Raw genomic sequence first — 6,029 nt, 5'->3', positions numbered from 1 at the left:
GGAGCTTGCTTAATCTGTGGCCATATTTGTTACTTCAGCATACAAGACAAACATACAAAACATAATTTAACTTATCCAGCATATGTTTTACACAGCAGATGCCCTTCCTGCTGCAACCCATCATCACTGGGAAACACCCATACACTCTCATTCACACACATACACTATGGACAATTTAGCTTACCCAATTCACCTATAGCGCATGTCTTTGAACTTGTGGGGGAAACTGGAGCACCCAGAGGAAACCCACAGGAACACAGGGAGAACATGCAAACTCCACACAGAAATGCCAACTGACCCAGCCGAGGCTCAAACCAGCGACCTTCTTGCTATCAGGGCGACACCACTGCGCCACCGCGTCACCCCAAATATTAAAACAAATGCATAGAAAAACACTAACAAACTAAGAAACAATTTGACGACACATGCAAGATATAGAAACACACACTGAAAATGGTGCAGTCTGGTTTATAGTCAGCGGTGTTGTCGGAGATCTGAGATGTGAGATTTGTGTTTTTTTATTTATTGTTTTATTTGAATGCCCTTGTTGTATGGTTCTTTGGTGTTTGTTTATTATTTTAGCCCCAAAAATCTGACAAATTGTTTAATTAACGTTAAATGAACTGCAGAAAGTGGCCAGGTTTGTCACATTTCCTTGGTTGTCTGTGCTATTTGCAGTGGATTTCTGTATTTGCATACAGAGAATTTGCATGTGTTGTCAAATTGATAATGTTTACTACATTTTTAAGGGTTTTTCTATTTATAGTCAGTTTTATTTAATTAATTTGAGATTTTGAGTGAGATGCTAATGGTCTAATTCAATTCAGTGATTTATTTTAAGCTAGGATAAAAGTGCTCCCGCCAACCCAGGAGATTGGCTGAATGGATTAAAAAACTTAACTCAGTGGGAGTTGTAAATTTATCCTATTTTAAAAAAAAAAAGTGGGTTGTTCGTTTACCTTGCTGTACATTTGAACTTTCTCAGCTACCATAGTTTCAATATTTGGAGGTTTGTTTTGAGGTTTGGACTGGTTTTGTTACCCAGACCAGGAAGTTTTTTTTTTAGTGCGTTGAGACATATTTCATCAGAATTTAGTGGCTTTAACATGCCGTCAAAACATTACAGTTTCTGTCATTTCTATTAAAACTATTACAAATTCTATGGATTTATACTGTTTTCACAGCAGGGATGAACTGAGGTTGTTTCGAATTCCAATCATGCTAATTAATGCTTTAATTTATATTTCTGTTTATTAATTGAACTGATTATTAAAAGAGAATGTGTATTTTGAAGTTACATCTTTTACATGAATGTTCTCATTTGGTTCTACTTCTCTCATTGTTATACTTTGGTGTGACACAAAATCATTTAATGTGGCATTTGAAAAATGATGACTGTAAAAAGTTAAGCTGGAATTTCCAGCAGTCTAAAGAATATTGGTTTGATTAGTCTGGCTTGTCAAAATTATAATAAAGTATTATGAAAAACAGTGATGAAACTGAATAAAAAATAAAGAAAGAAATATACACACAAATTAGGCTACTATGCATAATCACGCCTAGACAAATTATTCACAGACTAAAGGAGAACATGTTTTCTTAAAAATAAATAATTCTTACAGCCTATTATTCACATGAGCTTGTGACATTCAGTTGAACATGAAAATTGCCAAAGATTAACAATTTAATAATAAGGTATAAGGAGAAAAACAAAAACTATTCAAACATTTCAAAGAAAAATAATAATATAAAAGAAAAATAAGATTTTTGTAAAGTATTGTGTGTGTGTATATGTTTGTTTGTGTGTGTGTGTGTGTGTGTGTGTGTGTGTGTGCGTGCGTGCGTGTGTGTGTGTGCGTGTGTGTGTATGTGTGTGAAGTGTCATCTGAAACTTTTCTACATTTTTCTTAAGCTCGGTCAATAGTTTCACTTTTATGGTGATAAATAGGCACATTCAATTGCTTTTAAAGTTTTTTTGCATCTGAATATAGTGCTCAACATATAAGAATACACCCCTCTCAAATCTCTCTTTTAAATTAATATTTTCTATAGGAAGCTATACAATGTTATATTTGTGCATATACATTAGATTAGTCAGTACTGAAGCCAAATCTGCAGCCTATCTAACAAAATAACTTATGATAACGGTCCAAAAACTAGTACACGCAAATTTATATGTTATAGAAAAATATTAAATACAAATAAAAAAAGCAATATATATATATATATATATATATATATATATATATATATATATATATATATATATATATATATATATATTTCGAAAGACCCACCCCCCACTGATAAAAAGTCCAGAATTTGTGCCATACATGACCACATTTGTTTTATTTTGACTGCTATGCCATCATAAATGGTGAAAATAACCCATAAAAGCAGCCTTTCAATAAATGCAAACAATTATTTTTCATGAGTTCAACATCCAGCTGTGCAAGAAAATATACAATATAACAAAAGTGAAGTCGGCTTTAACTACAAGTAGCCCAACTTTTATTCTGAATCTTAGACCTTTTTCTTAAAAGAAAGAAATAACAATAAAACACCAAAAGCAGCACATATTAAAGTTCATTTTAATACTAATTAGGGTATTTTTGTTATCCATGAACTTTCAAAATGTACTTTTTTTGTACAGAAGAGACTAGAACAATCGTCAAGCTCTACATTATTAATATTATTGTTTTCATGTGTTATTATTCAAATGGCCAAATTCTGACTGAGGAAATGTGCTGGTCAGTTTGTTATTTGCCCAACAAATTGCAATAGATTACAGGTTTTTTTTTCATTTAAAACTTTAACAGACTCTTTTTTCCTAATGATATATGATGTAATAAATTTGTTTTTAAAAATAAGTATTTTTTTATATTTCTTTATTATATATTGAGCATGTTCCTCATAAAGTGAGTTTATGATGACCATCTAACAAGCTAATCCAGCTAAAAATACCACTAAAATGCAGTATTTAAACCTCATTATTCAATAAAAAATTAGGCAAATAACCGCAAAAATGTCAATTTTTGGTAAAAGAACCACCTCTTTCACCAGGCTGGCTACAGGCCTGTATATACAATGTAAATCCTCATTAATGTTACTGCCATTGGTATATATTTTTAAGTAAACACATGAGTGGAAATGTTGACCAAATACATTATTATATATAAAAGATTATTAGATAGATAATAATTGTAACTTTTTTCTTTGCTCACATGTAAGATCCCCCGTCTCTTTGTTGTCTGAAGAAAGGGATCGTTTTGATGTTGTGAATAATACATTTGTCTGTTGGAATTGCCTGAGAATGTGGCGATTGTGACATTTATTTGATGGTAAATGGCCACGTTCCCTCGTGCCCCGTCCTGCTGGCCTCTCCGGCGGACTGAAGGCAGAGCCGCTGGCTGTCCATCACGGCTCACACAGGCAAACAGATGCAGAGCTCCACGTCTTGGCTGGCATTTGCATCGATGAATGACTTGTCCAGTGGGTTTGTCTCATGGGTGAACTGAAGGCCCATTGTCACCACAAAGAGCAGTGAGTCTCGGTGGAGGCGTCAGCAGGCAATCACAGGCCAAACTCTCATTAGGACTCAAGCCGAGGACAATTGATTTTGAATAACAGGTTTCCTGCAGATTGACACTTTATTTTATCCTGAAAAAGATGCTTTTGTACATGGTGAAAGACTGATTTCGTAATTGCTATATCAGTTTTTGACGTCTGCTTGAATATTTTAGACTATTAAAAGAAGAAAAAAGTGTCAGTTTCTGCGCTGATGACATTTCATCATTTTGTTAGAAATATATTTGGTTCTTTTGTGATCAACTGACCAAGAACAAATCAGAGGGTCAATGAGCAAATAAAGGCTGTTAGAGGAGGACGCTTTTTAGTATTTACTCTGCAATAAATTATTCCTGTAATGTAAAGTAATATTGAGTCAGAATTAAAATAAAATAAAATAATATATAAATAAATAAAAATACAAATAAAATAGTTCATTCATTCATTCATTCATTCATTTTCTTTTCGGCTTAGTTCCTTCATTAATCTGGGGTCGCCACAGCGGAATGAACCACCAAATTATTAGAGGAGGACGCTTTTTAGTATTTACTCTGCAATAAATTATTCCTGTAATGTAAAGTAATATTGAGTCAGAATTAAAATAAAATAAAATAATATATAAATAAATAAAAATACAAATAAAATAGTTCATTCATTCATTCATTCATTTTCTTTTCGGCTTAGTTCCTTCATTAATCTGGGGTCGCCACAGCGGAATGAACCACCAACTTATTAGAGGAGGACGCTTTTTAGTATTTACTCTGCAATAAATTATTCCTGTAATGTAAAGTAATATTGAGTCAGAATTAAAATAAAATAAAATAATATATAAATAAATAAAAATACAAATAAAATAGTTCATTCATTCATTCATTCATTTTCTTTTCGGCTTAGTTCCTTCATTAATCTGGGGTCGCCACAGCGGAATGAACCACCAACTTATCCAGCGGATGTCCTTTCGTGCTTGCCATTGTGCTACACACTGCACCACCATGCTGCCCCCAATAAAAAATTTAATTAAATTAAACATAACAAAATAAAATAAATTAAATTTAAATTAAAATAAAATGTAATTTAAAAATTTAATAAATTTAATATATAAAGAATAACAAAATATCAATAATTTTAAAAAGTAATAAAATTAATTAACTAAATTAATAATATTATATTATAAAATAACATAATTTAATTTAACAACAAAATAAAGTTATATAAAACAATAATATAAATAATAAAATAAAATAATTAAATTAATAAATAAATAATAAAATTAAATTAAACATAACAAAATAAAATACATTTAAAAATAAAATAAAATAGTTAGCATATAAAGAATAAAATAATAAAATAAATCATTGATTTAAATCACATAGAATAATGATTTAAATAAATAATACAATGTAATAAAATTAAATAATAAAATAACAAACCACAACAATTAAACAACAAAATGAAATAAAGTTGTATAAAACAATAATATAATATAAATAATAAAATAAACTAATAATAAATTAAAAAAATTATAAAATAACAAAAAATTCATTGGCGATGCAGTGGCGCAGTAGGTAGTGCTGTTGCCTCACAGCAAGAAGGTCGCTGGTTCAAGCCTCGTTGTCGTTTCTGTGTGGAGTTTGCATGTTCTCCCTCTGTTCGCGTGGGTTTCCTCTGGGTGCTCCGGTTTCCCCCACAGTCCAGACATGCAGTACAAGTGAACTGGGTAAGCTAAAATTGTCGTAGTGTATGTGAGTGGATAAGTGTGTATGGATGTTTCCCAGAGATGGGTTGCAGCTGGAAGGGCATCCGCTGCGTAAAACATATGCTAGATAAGTTGGTGGTTCATTCCACTGTAGCGACCCCAGATTAATAAAGGGACTAAGCTGAAAAGAAAATGAATGAATGAATAAAATAAAATTAAACATAACAAAATGAAATAAAGTTATTAAATAAAAAATAAAATAATATAAATGATAAAATAAAATAATAAGGTAAACAAAATAACAAAATTAAATGAAATTAAACAAAATAAAAATAAAGTTATTATATAAATAATAAAATAATTAAAATAATAATATTAAATAAAAAATAATTAAATAAATAATATCATTTAATAAATTAAACAAAATAAAAATAAAAACATTTTAAAATAAAAGAAAATAAAGTTATTATATAAAGATTATATAAAAAATTATATAAAAATAAAATAAGTTAATTAAATTAAATAAACATAACAAAAAATATATATATTTTTTAAATAACATAAAAAATAATAAATGTACGCGGAAGATAAAAGGGAAATGAGTATTTACAAACAACCCAGAAGTCTAAAACAAATTAAAATAATGGAAAATAGAGGGAAACAAACAATATGGAAAATTTACTTTCTTTTTCTTTTTATGGTAATCTGTATAACGGACAATGTAGTCAAACTGTGATTAAAATAAAATAAAAAACAAGTTTATAAA

Source organism: Danio aesculapii, chromosome 16 (genome assembly GCF_903798145.1).
Source record: "Danio aesculapii chromosome 16, fDanAes4.1, whole genome shotgun sequence".
NCBI lineage: Eukaryota > Metazoa > Chordata > Actinopteri > Cypriniformes > Danionidae > Danio > Danio aesculapii.
Note: the sequence above shows the minus strand (reverse complement) of the source record.